This window comes from Eriocheir sinensis, unplaced genomic scaffold, assembly GCF_024679095.1.
Source record: "Eriocheir sinensis breed Jianghai 21 unplaced genomic scaffold, ASM2467909v1 Scaffold760, whole genome shotgun sequence".
NCBI classification, from domain to species: domain Eukaryota; kingdom Metazoa; phylum Arthropoda; class Malacostraca; order Decapoda; family Varunidae; genus Eriocheir; species Eriocheir sinensis.
This window is the reverse complement of record NW_026112121.1, coordinates 177,501-194,099: the sequence shown is the minus strand read 5'-3', so window position 1 is coordinate 194,099 and position 16,599 is coordinate 177,501. Positions and strand designations below refer to the sequence as shown.

The 16,599-nt window shown below is 42.1% G+C and overlaps 1 pseudogene; it reads right to left on the bottom strand.

The window, feature by feature from the left end:
- Positions 1 to 16,599, bottom strand: part of LOC126994257 (alpha-1A adrenergic receptor-like) — a 100,352-nt pseudogene that overhangs the window by 11,520 nt on the left and 72,233 nt on the right.

Sequence of the window (16,599 nt, the reverse complement as noted above, 5' to 3'; positions counted from 1 at the left end):
ATTGTAGTGTTGGGGAAAGTGTGTAAGAGGATAGGGTGGGGAGGCCTTGTTGGTGGTAAAGGGAAAGAAAGTGTAGGGATGTAAGAAGTAGGGATGGAGAGATGTAGGGGATTGAGAGGTAATGGGGATGGAAATGAAGATGAAGGGAACGAAGTTAGTGAGACAGAGATGGTTGCGGTGAAGAGGAAGATGTGAGAAATGGGAAGAATAATAGTACTAAAAGAGAACGGTAGAAGACGGAAGAAGAAATTGATGAGAAGTAGACGTTTGTGGTAATGAAAAGGTTATGCGGAAAGGGAAGAGAGATACGACTAAAAGATGCCGGTTAAGAGAAAATATATTGTGTGGTCGTGAGGGAGGGGAAGAGAGCAACAAAGTCTGATGGAGGAGAATAAGACTTAGTGATCGTTGTAGAGGAGAAATGCAGTGGGCAGCGATGGGTGAGGAAAGGGAGGGTGAATGTAAGGCGGGGAAGACGAAAGGAATAGGGTGATGGTGGGAGGCATGGTCTGATCACAGCCTCAAAGGACAGCTGATTGGATTGGGAGGGGAGGCCGAGGGCGCAGGAGGGGCAGGGTGGGTAATAATCTAATCTGTTTCCTAGAGTTCCAAATTTACTCAACACATTTAGGCGAAGGGGTCCAGATAATGCTTTGTTCGCCTTGGTCAAGAGTACACTCGTCATCTCTGTGTGTGTGTGTGTGGGGGGGGGGGGGGGGGTTTCGAGGAGAATGTGAAGAGAGAAATGAAAGTATGAAGACTGCATTTCGAGAATTACCTTCACAACTAACACCACAATGAAGATTCTCAACAACCCCAACCCTCAATTACAACGACTGTAGCAGGAACAATAGTAGCAGGAATGGGTGAGTAGTAGTAGTAGTAGTAGTAGTTGTAGTAGTAGTAGTACCAAGAACAGCCGCAACATCAGCAGTAACATCAACCCGCACTAATTAACGTTATCTTGCCCCGGCGACTGAGATAAGTTTCATGTCTTAATCTGCGTCACCACCTTAATTAACGTGCAGGCAACAGGTAGGCCATCGCGGCGCCAGGCGTTAGTCGCGTTGCCAAGGTGATCCCTCCGCTAAGTAACAGTGCCGGCTTGATGAATGGTGCTGATGTGCTCATTACTGACGCACTGCTGTTTACGACTTAGTGAGACTCTGTTTACTCCAGATTTGATTTTGCTTTGATCTGAACTGTTATCACGCAAGGAAGAGACGAAAAATAGCAAACAAAACGTGGGGATTTGTAAATAGGTCAGTAAGTTAGGAGTTGTTAGTAATAATAGAAGTAAAATAACAACTTGACATTATTATTATTATTATTATTATTATTATTTTTATTATTATTATTATTCGCAGTAGTAGTAGTAGAAGTAGTAGTAATAGTAATAGTAGTAGTAGTAGTAGTAGTAGTAGTTAGTAATTGCAGTAGTAGTTGTTGCTATTGTTATTGATATTGTTTTTTATTGTAACTTTCTTTGTCTATTGTTTTCTGAAAGTGCATGACATGACGATAACCCACAATACAGACGAGTTAATGAGCATGTCTTGTTATTTATTTATTTTCGTTATTTATTTTTATTTATTTTTACTTTACTTTTTTATTTGTTATTCATTTTTGTTATTTGTTTTGATTTATTTTTACTTGTTATTTATTTACTTATTTTTGTTATTTATTTATTTTATTTCAGTCCTGTTTTCAGCGACATCAAATTCGATATATACATTTTTACTTTTTGTTGTTTTCACGGTGGTGTGGGAATCGCCGAGTCATTCACCCCGACACCCGCCGACGCACGCTTGCCAACTCTCCGCTGTCCCTCCCTATTCCTACACCACATCCCCCTCCCCCCCCCCCCCCCCCACACCTTATCACCAGTCCTGCCTCATTCATTTCGTGCCTCGCCTCTAACAACCCTCCTCCCTCAGTCCCCTTCTTCTACACGCTCCTTCTGCCTCCCCAACCATCTTATTTCCATCCTCTTCTTTCCTGTTACAACCCCCACCTCCCTTCAGTCCTCCTCCTTTACCTCTCTCATCTACTCCGTCCTCCTCCTAAAATTCTCCTCTACTCCTCGCCCACGTGCCACTCAGGACTCCCTCCACCTCCTCCCTCTTCCCACCTTTAACATCTATACCTGCCCCCCCTCCCCTCATTACCCCTTCCCACCTTCCACCTCCGCACGTGAAGCTCCCTGGCAATGCAATCAGCAAAATAACATGATTAGAGGACGGAAAAAAAAAAAAAAAAAAAAACCCGGATCCTCTGAAATTTACGGGTAAGTTGTGACGTCTCTCTCTCGCTCTCGCATCTTCCTTTTACCTTCTTCCCTTCCCATCTATACATCAAAATCCTTTCCCTCGTGTTAACATCATAATATCTCACTCCCTCGGTATCACTTTCAACTCTTTGCCCTTCCCGTGTTTTTAGTCTTTCCCTTCCTCCATTTCCCGCTCCCTCCTCGCTCGTCTCTGAGGCTGCCAGGAGTGGGCGTCGAGGGTCTCAGATCAATCATCCCATCCCGAGTAATCTGCTTATTAGGTCAAAACAAAGGGATGAAAGGAAGGAAAAATCTGGCTTCGGGAAATCTGACTTTTTTTCTTCTGTACGAATATAAATGGATAAATAAAGATAATCAATAAATAAGTCATCAGATAAATAAAGATAAATTAATAAAGGGATGAATATATATATAAAAGAAAAAAAAAACTAATGGAGAAATAGGCAGACTGAGACCAGAGAAAATAAATGTAATGGAAAAATAGGCAGAAAAAGATAAAAGAAAGTGATACATAAGTAAGGATATGCATTTTATCCCGTTTCCTAATCATTTTTGACCCTCTTTCGGCCACCTCGTTGGATTCTTTTAGGAGCAGCGAGTAGCGGGCTTTTTTAATATTGTTTCCTTTTGTGCCCTTGAGCTGTCTCCTTTGTTGTAAAAAAATAATATTAAAATAACAAATAAATAAAAAAAAAACCGCTCAATGAACAACTAGATAAATATTACGTTCTAGAGAAAATAAGGCAAGATTTAGCCCTCTGGTGAATTACTCATCCGACAAACATTTCACGTTCCATTAATATTAAAAAAAGACCATTAACATAATCATTATCTCAATTAAAATCACGATAATTACTACAACCTCCACCTGAGGAAATCATTATCACATCATCAAGGGCATTAGCACGCCCACCACCACCACTTCCACGACCACCACCTCCATCATCACCACCAACATCACTATCACCCACAACACCGCTATCCCTATCATAACCACCATCACCACCAGCATCGTCCACACCACCAGCATTACCACCCCCTCTCAACACCACCTCCACTACTTCCCTCACCACCACCACGATGATAATTGACGCTACCACCATTACGACAATCCCCTTCACCACCACCATCACCAACAAAAGCAGTAAGTCCCTCGCTTAAACCACGGTCACCACCACCAAGTCAACTGCCACAACCACCACCTACAGTTACACTTTCGCTACCACCACCACCACCATGTCAAATGCCACAACCACAACTACCACCTCCACCTCCAACTCCACTACCACCGTCGCCAACACCAACTCAGCCATCACCCACCCTGCCAGTCCCTCGCCACCACCACCACCATCCACACACAAACCACTACCACCACACACACACACACAAACCACTACCACCACCACCACCACCACCCACACACAAGCCACTACCACCACCACCACCACCACCATCACACCATGTCAACTGCTACAACCACCACCTTCACTTTCACCTCCACCACCATCGACACCTACCATCCACCCCCCTCCCTCCAGCACCTGGGCGGCGTCAAGCACCACGGCATAATCATGTTACCTGCAGGACGCCTCCACACCTGTCCCACTTGTCTTGCTGGTCCTCGCCCGGCCAGGTGAGCAACCCGCCTTTAGGGCCTTGCCTGGACCTTACTTTACAAAAACAGAATAAAAATGATAACTATATTAATACTCCTACTACTCTTACTCCTCCTCCTCCTACTATTAATTCTACTTCTACAACTACTACTACTACTACTACTACGACTACTACTACTACTGACACTGCTACTACTACTACTGCTACTACTATTACTACTACTATTACTACTAATACTAATACTGCTACAACTACTACTACTACTACTACTACTAATACTACTATTACTATTTATACTACTACTACTACTACTACTACTACCACAACTACTACTACTACTACTAATGCTACAACTACTACTACTACTAATACTGATACTAATAATATTACTGATATTACTGGTGCTACTACTACTACTACTACTACTACTACTACTACTACTACTACTACTACTACTACTACTACAATTACTACTACTACTACTACTACTACACTATTATAATCATTACTACTTCTCCTCCAACTCCTCCTCCTCCACCTCCTCCTCCTCCTCCTACTACTACTACTACTACTACTACTACAACCAATGATGACAATGGTAATAAAATAATAACAAACAACTACTCTTGATTATTCAGGAAAGTATATATCATTTTCCGTTTTGCATTCAACTGTACATGAGTGACTTCCCTTTATGTTCAATGTCGCTTTCGCGCTAATCTTTCACATTATGTCTTACTCTCGCGAAGAATAAGATTTACGGATTCAGAATTTGCGTCTGCTTCTTATCCCCGAGAAATGAAAGCACTGCACACAAAGAAATGTCTCCCTTCCTTTGTTAGCATCTTCTACATTGTGTTCCCAGCTCATCCGTCTTCGTCCTCTTGGATTTGATTCGCATTGTACCAGAGTAAACAAAGCGTGATACTGAAGAGCCAAATATGGGTGGGGTGGGATGGGGCAGAGAGAGAGAGAGAGAGAGAGAGAGAGAGAGAGAGAGAGAGAGAGAGAGAGAGAGAGAGAGAGAGAGAGAGAGAGAGAGAGAGAGAGAGAGAGAGAGAGAGCGTGCGTGTGTGTGTGTGTGTGTGTGTGTGTGTGTGTGTGTGTGTGTGTGTGTGTGTGTGTGTGTGTGTGTGTGTGTGTGTGTGTGTGTGTGTGTGTGTGTGTGTGTGTGTGTGTGTGTGTGTGTGTTCAAGAATTAAAACAACAGAAAAAAAAAGATGGAGAGAGACATAGATGTAAAACAGATTATAAAAAGACACACACAGAAGAACAGACAGACAGTCATATAAAACCAAACAAAGAAACAAACAATAAAACACGAAAAAATAATTAAGGACACATTTGGAGCGTGGGAGAAGTGTTTAGGATAAAGGTGGAGACGGTAGAAACTAGAAGGGAGAACAATCACCAGAGGATGTAGAGAGAAACTGCAGAGGAGAAACGGAAACAGGAGCAACAATAAAGGCTTAAGAGAGAGGAACAGAGGCGAGGAAGACGAGGGGTAGGCACAAAGGGGAAGGAAGGACAGAGTAACGGAGAGGCAGGATGAGAAAGAAGCTGAGACAGGTGAGGGGAGACGCAGGTAAACAGAGGGACATAAACAAGGGTGTGAAGGACGAGAGGAAACAACATCAGAGGGAGACAAAGGCGGTAAACACGATGACATTGAGTGAATAACTTATGACGAGGATGGAACGGGGAAAATAGGGCGAGGCAAGGACGAAGGAAAAAACGAAAACGAAGTAAATGAAGTAAAGATGAAAGGAAACAAATTAAGTAAAGAAAACACGATGACAGTACTGAGAAATTGGAAAAGTCACCAAAAAAAAAAAGGCAAAAATAGGGGTAGGAAAATATAACAGCGGACAATGGCAGATGAAAAAACGTTGGGAAAAATGAGGAAAAGCAAATAACAATAAAACAACGAATAGAGAAGAACAGGAGATTGAGGTTAGTCCGGCTCTCAAAAATGTGAAAGAAAATAGATAAAGAATGGAGGGAGGCGGAGACAGAGAAAGAAGATAAAAAAGTCAGAAGGGTAAAGATAAACAAAGAGATGGAAAGCAAGAAGGAAAAGAGAAGCAAATAAAACACACGAAAGGAAAACAAAGAACAGAAAAGAAGTGAAATATGAAGAACATTATTTAAGGAAGCAAACAAAGAGGAGAGAGAGAGAGAGAGAGAGAGAGAGAGAGAGAGAGAGAGAGAGAGAGAGAGAGAGAGAGAGAGAGAGAGAGAGAGAGAGAGAGAGAGAGAGAGAGAGAGAGAGAGAGAGAGAGAGAGAGAGAGAGAGAGAGAGAGAGAGAGAGAGAGAGAGAGAGAGAGAGAGAGAGAGAGAGAGAGAGAGAGAGAGAGAGAGATATGAAGGACAGCAAGTCAATAAATACTCCCACCATCAATAAACTTAAAAAAAAAAGAAGAATAAATATTGCTGGCGGGTATAAGGCAAACAAAGGCGGAGGTCTGCGTGGGAAGATAAAGGACTTCACACACGCATAATGCAAATCCGAAAACATATATAACGGAAATCCTTAAAACGCAGAGGGAAAATCAAGGAGACATAACTCTTGGGGAAGATAAAAGATCATACACAGCTTCAGCCTCGCCGCCATAATTTGACAACGAAATGTGTCTTGGGAGTCTGGGAAGGGGAGGAAGGTACTTTACGTTAACATGTTTGTGGGACAGACGCGAAAACAACAATGTCGATAAAGGAAGACAAAGAGAAGTAGGAGAGTCATAAATAAAGAAGAAAAGTGTAGTTATGCAGGACATGAATAAAAATAGGAATAAAGAACAGAAGATAAAAATAGATTGTACTTTACGCCATCATGTTTGTGGGTCAGACGCGAAAACAACAATGTCGATAAAGGAAGACAAAGAGAAGTAGGAGAGTCATAAATAGAGAAAGAAGAAAAAGTGTAGTTATGCAGACATGAATAAAAATTGGAGAAAGAACAGAAGATAAAAATAGATTGTTTGGATTAACGTGACAACTTATTTTTAAAGTGGGAAAAGTTTACAGATAGAAAGAAAATGTATAAAAGGCAGAACATTGGAGGCGATAAAAGAAAAGAATGACAACGCATAAAACGAGGCCCCTCTTTGTTCCACCAGTTTAAAAAGAAAGAGGAAATTGCGTTTAGAGAAGATAGGAAAGTAACAACAACAACGAAAAAAAACAAGACAAACAAAAACAAGCGAATAAGAACATTTTGGAATAACTACAATATCTACACAATATTAAAAAGGAAAACTCAAAAGAACAAATAAGATTAAAAAGAATAAAAAGAAAAGTACTAAAAAGAAAAATACGTCGAAAAATAGTAGTGAAACACATTACATAAAGTCTCTGTTGCCGCCCTCCCCCTAAGGACTACAGACATGAGGTTAATAACATTCTCCACCCAAGTGGCCAATATGGCGGTCAAGTAAACAGCGGGTGGAGGGTGCTCTCTGATTATATTGGACTGTATCCATGGAACTAAGCGCCTGGAGAGAGTGTCATTCAGCATACAGGCAAAACTACGATAAGTCCCGTAATGGTTTCCACCTCTGTAAATCATTTGGGTCACATCATATCGTCTCGTGAAAGTCTAGTGAACTTAGAACCTGTGACCAGGGACATGAAGGTGAGGACCAGTGTCATCATTAACCAGTTTCGTTCGACAGCATGGCAATCGAAAGTAGTGTTATTTAATAGTCAATGTGTGTCACTGTATGGATGTCAGCTTTGGGATCTTGATGACCCTAGAATCGAGGAGCTGTGTGTCGCATGGAGAGTGTGCTGCCGTAGACTTTTGGCTCTGCTCCCTCGCACTCGTTCATACTTATTGCCTCATATCATGGACTCTCCACCTTCGACATATTGTTGCAAAAAGAATGGCTTGAATCATCCTGTAAAACAAATCTCACAGTTTTTTAAGAATGCTTTACTCTCGTGATCGTCATATAATTATGTTATCGAATGTAAACTCTATATTGGGGTTCTTCGGTATTGAATATCACGATTTTTTTACCTGATCAGAAATTCTTTAATTGCAAAGACACGTTGCATGGAAGGCGATGGAAAATGGCAGATCTGTATGATGAGGGAACTTTTATATATTTCTGATGACATATGTACATTTTAGTGAGTGAGTTTATACTATGTCCTTTTTAGTTTACTTTTTATACTTAATCTAGCTATTAGTCTTTAAATTCTAATGTTTTAATATTTGTTTTATAGTCTAATGTCACCAAAAACTGTATCTAGTACGAATAAAGAATTATTAATTAGTATCAAAAAGAGAGGCGGAGGAAAGAGACGAAGAAAGAGACAAGCCATTGCGAGCGGGTAGGACCCAAGTGTTATCGTGGGATCAGGAGGAGGATTAGAACCCACTAATGGGATCCAACCCCTCACAGAACACGCCTAGACGCCCACCCACACGTCTTCTCTCTCTCACACACACACACACACACACACACAATTCCTTATACTCTGCTCTCTTACATTTCCTTTCCCTGTTCTTTACTTTCCCCGTGTCCCCTTCCTCCTCCAATTCCTTATTCTCTGCTATTATTCCTTTTTCCCTTCCCGCTCTTTACATTCCCGGTGCCTCTATCCTTCTCTATATTCTCTCCTCTTTAGGTCTTTCTCGCCCCATTCCTTCTCTTTCCCCTCCGCCACTTCCCCGTCCAGCGTTACTTATCAACTAATCCCTAATCTTCTACTGAGTCTTCTCTATATTTTCTTGTTTTTTCCGGCAGCTTAACTCTCCTAAATACGAGTCAGTGACCGGTGCGGGCGGAGAAGAGAACAGATCGGTATTCTCAGACGCCTTCTCCTCTCACATCAACTATTTCCAAAGGCCAAAAATGAGATCAATCGGGTTCTCATGGGAGTTTATTTGGGTCCAGGGTACAGAAGAAGGATCAAATCAAACCAGGGTCATAGAAGTACCTCTGGAAATGCCCCAAGCCTCTACGAAAACCCTGTCAAAGGTGTGTGAGCCGGGAAGCGTTTGAGAGAATATGGTCCCTGGGCTAACAAACTCAAGAGGACGAAGAGTATGGAAGAAATAAGGAAGAGTAAGAATATGGTCCCTGGGCTAAGAAACTCAAGAGGATGAAAAGTATGATAGAAAAACAGAACAAAAAGACGGCGGCGGAAGAAAAGAAAGTGGAAAAGGAGGAGGAATAGAAAGAGAAGGTGGAACAGGATGAGGAGGAAGTGAGGGAGAAAGTGGAAGAGGAGGAGGAAGAGGAAGAGAAGGAGGAGGTTAGTTGGCTTACGGCTTTGACTGATGGAGGAGGAAGACCAAGTGGGGCTTCGGAGTGTACCAGGAAATGTCTCGTGCGTCTTGTGGTGTAAATTAAAGAACAGAGAAGAAGGACGAATGGCGCAGGAGGAGGAAGAGGAATGAGGAAATGAGAAATGGCAGAGGCTAAGAGGAGGGAGGAGGAGCGGAGGGAGGAATGTATGATAAATGACGGCGACAGGAAGATAAAAGGAATAATGGAGGAAGAATATATGAGAAATGATGGCGAGTAAGAGGAGAGGAATAGGTCCAAAAAAGGAATGAATTAGTTAAAAATGAAGGTGACGACCGCGCGGGAGAAGGAAGGAATTAGAAATGAATGTGAATGCGAGAGAATGGAAATGAGGTGCGAAAATGAGTGAAATGCAAATAATGGTGAAAAAGAAAAAGGAGGAATGATGAGGGAGAGGAAGAGGGAAGGGAAAATGAAGGTAACTAAAAAAAAAGGATAAAGGATAGTTATAGAGGAATTAATAAATGAAAAAAAAAAAGATGGAGTTACAAGATATAGGACGAAAAACCAAAGGAATAAAGTACCAACAGAAGAATGTAAAGTTAAGACGTAAATACTGCTGTCAACAGAGGATAGTATGTTATTTTTTTTACAGCAGAGGAGACAGTGCAAGGGCATAAAAAAAATAATGAAAAAAAAAGTCTGCTTCTTACTGCTCCTAAAAGAAATTGTGCGTGTTCTACGTGAGATTAAGTTCCATCCTTATTATTTTCTTTTATTTGTAGCGTTATTGCACTCCTGTATGTATTCCTTCCACTTAACAGCTTAGCAATTTTACATTTTCTTTTCAGTTAACTAAAGAGAAACGTAACTGCTCTTTTCCTCCTCTTTCCTTACATCTCCATTCACACTCCCAGTAATTTCTTCAGTCCCTGCAAATAGCTATGTCTCTACCTGGGTGAACATTAAATAATTTCTCTCCCTTCCCATAACAACCATCACAATCGCCCTAGAGTTATATTTCATTGCTTACATCTCTCAGTATCTCGCAATCCTCGTACCTTCCTTCCCTCTTACTTCCTCCCTTCCTTTGCCCTTCTGTCTTGTTTCACTTCCCCTCACCTATACAAACGAATTGACCTCTCCATCTCTGTCCCTTCCCCCAACCTTCATTCCACCACAGTCGCCCTACGTTACATCTGTATTTCATTATTTACACCTTTCGTTATGTAACCTTCCCCACCCTCGTCTTTCTGCCTTGTTCCACTTTCCCTCGCCTACCCTAACTGACCTCTCCATCCCTCCCGTAACCTTCCTTCAAGCACAATCGTCCTACATCTGTATTTCATTATTTACACCCTCCTCGCACCTCCCTTCCCCTTTATTCTTTCCCTCCCTTGCCTTCCTGCCTTGTTCCACTTCCCCTCACCTATCCTAACTAATTGACCACTACATCTCTTCTCCTCCCTCCCGCTGACCTTCATTCCATCATTCCCACCTCTCTTTCTTCCCCTCCATCGCCCTCACCTCTGTTTCCTCCATCCTTCTCCCTCACAACAAAGATTTCCTTCTCCATAATCACGAGAACAGGAAGGAATCAATCAATTACCATGAAAGCAGGTGGGGTGGACAGGTAGGTTGGTGCTGATGGGTTGAAAGGGAGCAGAAATAAGAGGAGGAGGAGGAGGAGGAGGAGGAGGAGGAGGAGGAGGAGATATTAACGTGACATTCTTCACCTTCACGACATTTAGAAGAACGGATAGCAAGCTTGACTGTCTTCTTTTCCTCTTCCTCCTCTTCCCCTCCCTCTTCCACCTTCTCTTCCTCCTCCTTCTCCTACTCCTCCTTCTCCTTCTCCTCCTCCTCCTCCTCCTACTACTACTACTACTACTACTATAACTACGACTCCCTCAGAATAATTATCAACCCTGAATATTAATCAGTCAAGGAACATTACACATTACGTCTCCCACCATCTCCTCCTCCTATTTCCTATTCTTCCTATCCTCGTCCTCCTCCTCCTCTTCCTCCTCCTCCTCCTCAAATTCCTCTTCCTCCACATCTCCTTCCTCCGGCTTCTTCCCTAGGTAACGCCAAGTGTTAATTAAGCAATATTACCTCGCGGCTCTCTGGGACAAGTCTAGGCTCAGCACACCCCCGCTGGGCGTCTCAGAGGGTGGGGGGCAGGAATAAGACACAAGATATTCCCTCACGGTCCGGGCGTCTGCTTCAAGGTCTTTGGTCGTGTGTCATTACTGTTGAGACTTCCACCTCCTGTCTGCGTGTCGGTGTGTCTGTGCCTGTTTGTTTGTTCTGTTTTTGTGTGTAAGTCTGATGCTTGCTGTCCCATTGTGTTTGTATGGCTATCCGTGTGTGTCTGTTCTACCCATTCTTATGCAGATAACGTCTATTTTGTTATTGCTTCAGGTTAGTGTCAGTGTAATTCACCACGGCCTGAGCACGTGTTGGAGTCACGATCGCCAGCAAGTACACTCCCGGAAAAAGCTTTGGATCTCATTGAACTGATCTATGGGTACCGCTGGGACCTCAGACACCACATTCTTCTCACCCTTGCGTCGCTGGGGACAGTTACCGCTCCTTGTCAGCGAATAAATCTTTCTGCATGAGTGGGGGTCGTAATCAGTCAGCTAGATGTTAGCCTGTCATGGCAGATTATTAACCAACTGTACCACGGGAGGTGTGTGTGTGTGTGTGTGTGTGTGTGTGTGTGTGTGTTTCGTACAGTAAAGGAGGCAGCTCAAAGGCCCCCCCAAAAAGGGTATTAAAAAGTCTCGATAAGCGTTGTTCCTGTAAATAGAGTATACAGTTGAAGAAGTTTGTCTGTCTCTCTCTCTCTCTCTCTCTCTCTCTCTCTCAACATGATAAACAATTAGTAAGTGAAAAACATGTTTCATATTTTCTATTTTTCTCCGTCAGCGCCGCCGTCCATCACTTACCGTCGCTCAACGATTATGATAAAAAGGCAGCTACCTTAAAATTGTGTTCCAGGGAGTTATTGACAGGAAAACAGCAAGAAGACGATAATTTCTTCGTTGAAAAAAAACTTCAGCGCTGAAACTCTTGACTTGATAGAAAAAGGCTGAAAGGTCCGACGGTAATGTATTTTTAACTTTCCAAGAAATCAAAGAAATATTGGCCTTTTGGATAATAAACCGAAATAACTTTTTGTCCCGCTTCTTATCCTGAATGTGTGTAGTGCAGCAAACTGAATTACCTGAACGAAACTTTCATTTATCTATATAACGAAAATTGCTTACATATACAAAAGCTACACGTTCAGCTTTTCTCCGCATACATTAACAAGAAAAATTTAGCAGCCAGTCTCTCTCTCATCCCCTGTCCGACTTTACTCTGCTAATTTTTAAACTTTAAATAATGATGTTATCTATGCCCCTTCGTGCTTAAATCCTCAGATGGCTTATGGAACTGATGGAGTTTCTCTTCGAAAACAATACCTCCGTGATGACATTCTGCTTGAGACATTTTTCGCATCTACCTTTCAACGTCAAACTTTTCTTCCTACCAGAAGTATGCCGACATACAGTCTGTGCCTAAGAAGAGTGACCGCACTAAACCTTCAAGCAACATTCCTGTAGCTACAGCGCAGCCGCTTCACCCCCAATGCATCACTCTCATAAGCCAGCTATACGTACTATTTGAAACTGTGTATCAAATATTCTGTATTCATTAAATAAGATTTGGCACCGGCATGGCCCGGGGTGTGTTTGTGAAACATCAGTGAAGAAAAGGAGTTTTATTGTGTCTAATATTTTGAAAACGAGAGAATGTTTTCAGTATTAGCAGAGCTAAGATGATTTTTTTTTTCTAAAGAGCTTATTAACATAAAATTGGAAGATGTTAGCAACACTGATTGTTTGTTGTTCATCAGTTTATAAAAAAAAAAATAGATAAATTATAATTTACCAGGAAGGACATAGATGGCAGTGACGGGGGATGTCTTCTTTCTGGCAACAAGTTTGTAGGCTTCTGATGCTCCAGACTTGGACACACGCAGAACAAAAGAATCAAGGGAGGTGAGAGATCAAGGGGAGAGGAATAAAGGAAGCGAGAAAAGCAATGTACAACGCTCCTCCCCCTTTCCCTCGTCCCCTCAAAGCAATGAATGTGCAAATTTATGGCCAATATGCATAATGGCTTTCACTGTCTGTCAATGGGTAAATGTCGCGTTTGTGAACCTTTTGATACAGATTTGATGACTGTGATTTCATTGTTGTAATTGTATTATTATTATTATTATTATTATTATTGTTATTATTATTATTATTATTATTATTATTATTATTATTATTATTATTATTATTATTATTATTATTATTGTTATTATTATTATTATTACTATTATTCCTATCCCTATTATCATTATTGTGGCCCACTATATCGTCTACTTTTATGATAGTAATTCATAAATGAGTATTACTAATTTTTATGTGTTACTGAGTATTGTAAAATGACGCGTGATTATAAGTGATTTATCTATAAATTATCAACACAATGACAGTAATGACTCTCTCTCTCTCTCTTCCCTGCATCGTCAGCTTCCATCATATTACCTTTTCCGTCGGCTTCATTTCCTTTCTATGATCACTTTTTCACTCTCCTATTCCGCTCATTACCCCCACCCCCGTCTCGCTCTCTCTCTCTCTCTCTCTCTTACTCATTGCTGCCTTTCTTTCTCCCCTCCTTGCTTATTTCTTTCCTTTCTTACCCTATATTTTCCCTCCTGCCTTTTTTCCTTTCTTTCTTCTTGCCTTCCTTCGTTCCCGCGTCTTCCTCACCTTTTCAATCTCCAAACTCACTTTTCAATATTTAATCCCACCTTTCCTCTCCTTTCAAAACCATAGCAATCTCATCTTCATCATTTATCTTCTTAATTCAGAGTGTAGCAAAAAGGCGAACGGAATTGACGGAGAAGGAACAACAGGAAGAATTGGAAAGTCAGTAGGAATGTACAGTTGAATGGAGCAAGCTTGTTAATTGTTCTGATGTAGGAATAATATATCGGGTACCTTATTTGTCTACTTCCTTCTATCCTTTCTGCCCCCTGCTGTTCCTTCCCTCCTCTTCCCCTCATCTCCACTCACCGATGAAGCCCGCTATCTGATGTAGGAATATTTCAACGAGAACCTTATCTGTATACCCACTTTTCTCGCCTTCTCCCCCTGCTGTTTCTCTCCTCTCCTCCTCATCATCATTACTCACCGAGGAAGCCCGCTATGGCGCCGAAGGGCATCACCACCAAGGACACGAGGAGGTCAGCCACAGCGAGGGACATCAGGAAGTAGTTGGTGACGTTGTGAAGGCGACGCTCCAGGCAGATCTGTGGATGGTGATGAGAGGTGATGAGTGGCGGTGATGGGGAGTGGGGATTGGGAGTGGGTGGTAGGTTGCTTTGGTGGTGGTGGTGAATGGGAGTTACTGTTTTCGGAGGTGGTGGTGGGCGATGATGGTTAATGGTATGGGGGTGGTTACGTTTGCCTGTGTGTGTGTGTGTGTGTGTGTGTGTTTAACGTGAGGGTAATAAACGGTTAACGAGATCGAGGGTTGTGAAAACATTACAAATGAATACACAATGATAAAATCCATGCTATAAAAAAAAATCATTAATATTACGCTTTTATTACCAACCAACACTCACCTTAAATAACAATAACAATAATAATAAAAATAATAATAATAATATTAATAATAATAATAATAATAATAATAATACCTCTGTCATTCCATCCAGCTGCACAGACCATTTAGTTTCACGTTAGGGTCACGCGCCAAAATTTTAACTTATACCACTGCCAGTCGTCATTAATAGAAGGGAGGGGAGGGGAAGGGAAGGAAGGGAAGGGGAGGGGAAGGGAAGGAAGGGAAGGGGAGGGAAAGGGAAGGAAGGGAGGGGGAGGGGACGGAAGGGAAGGGGATGTGGAGACGAGATAGAGAGGGAGAGATACAAGAGAAGCGGACGGTTGGGATGTTAACAAAAGCGAAAAAGGTCGATTGGAGGGGAAAGAAGAAAAAGGAGGGAAGCGGGAAAAGCTGAAACAAGAGAAGGAACAGAGAGCGTGACAGGCAAGGGAAAAGGACGTTTGGAATTCTAACAAGAGAAAGGTAGGTTGGAGGGGAAAAGAGAAAGGGGAGGGATAGGAGGTAATGGTGTGAGGAAACAACAGAAAGCAGATCGGGGAAGTGATGATGAGGGGTAAATAAGGGTAAAAAATGAAGATACCGACAAGGGATATGAAGGGGACGGAGAACAAGAAAGAGGAAAGAAAGAAAACTGAAGGGAAAGAATGAAGGAGGGAATAGATTAATGATAAAGGAAAGAAAAAAATTATGGAAGGATGAAATGAATGAATGAAGGAAGGAAGGAAGGAAAAAACGAAAGACGAGTTAATAAATGAATGAATGAAGCAGAAAAAGAAGAAAGGCTGCATTAAAGGGTGGATGACTTAATCGCTCGGATGAATATATGGATTAATTTATTGAAGTTAATGAGCTAATCTGCGTCGCCGTTTGAAAGTCAACTTGCGAAGCCGTGTTCAGCGCTGACGTGTAAGAGTAAACGATTAGTATAATTAATTAACAGCCAGGTGTGTGTGTGTGTGTGTGTGTGTGTGTGTGTGTGTGTGTGTGTGTGTGTGTGTGTGTGTGTGTGTGTGTGTGTGTGTGTGTGTGTGTGTGTGTGTGTGTGTGTATGCGTGTGTGTAATGAGGCAAGTGGGCAGGACAGGTGTTCCACGGGTCTCTTTGCAGCACCTGAGTTTGTTATCAAGGTGAGGGGAGCGTGTGGTGTGGCGGGCATAAAAAATAATTGCCCTTTGCGCGCTCGTCTCAGACTCTTTCGGTGGAGAAATAATTATACTTTTTTTCTGGTGCTCTTTGTCAGGAGCTTTGTGTCTCGTCGCTTTGTGAGTGTAAACGAGAGGAAAATAAATTACAATTTCACGAACATTTTAATCTATGAATATATGCAAAGGGTATATACAACTGAAAAGGAAACAGCATGAAAGAAAAAGACACATTCAGAAAACGAGAAAATATAATGTTAAACGGGCAAACATTCGACACGTAAAAAAATAAAATAAAAAAATCGAGAAAACACATTGATGGCCGAATTCTAGCCGGTAACTTTTTATTTATTTATTTATTATTATTATTTTTTTTTACGTCGCGGCCTATTGCGCCGGTAGGCTTCTTCCCGGTGGGGCCTGATGGTCGGCCCAAGGCTTCTTCCCGGTGGGGCCTGATGGTCGGCCCAGCCCGTTCTGGCGCAGGCGAGTGTTTATAGTGGCGCCATCTTGTGTTGGCTCATGCTGCCCCCCCGGAACTCATCTTTGAGCCTCTCTTTGGAGAGGTTATCTAGAGCCCGGTTTGATGGGTGGTCTTCAGGCCAGCATGTGG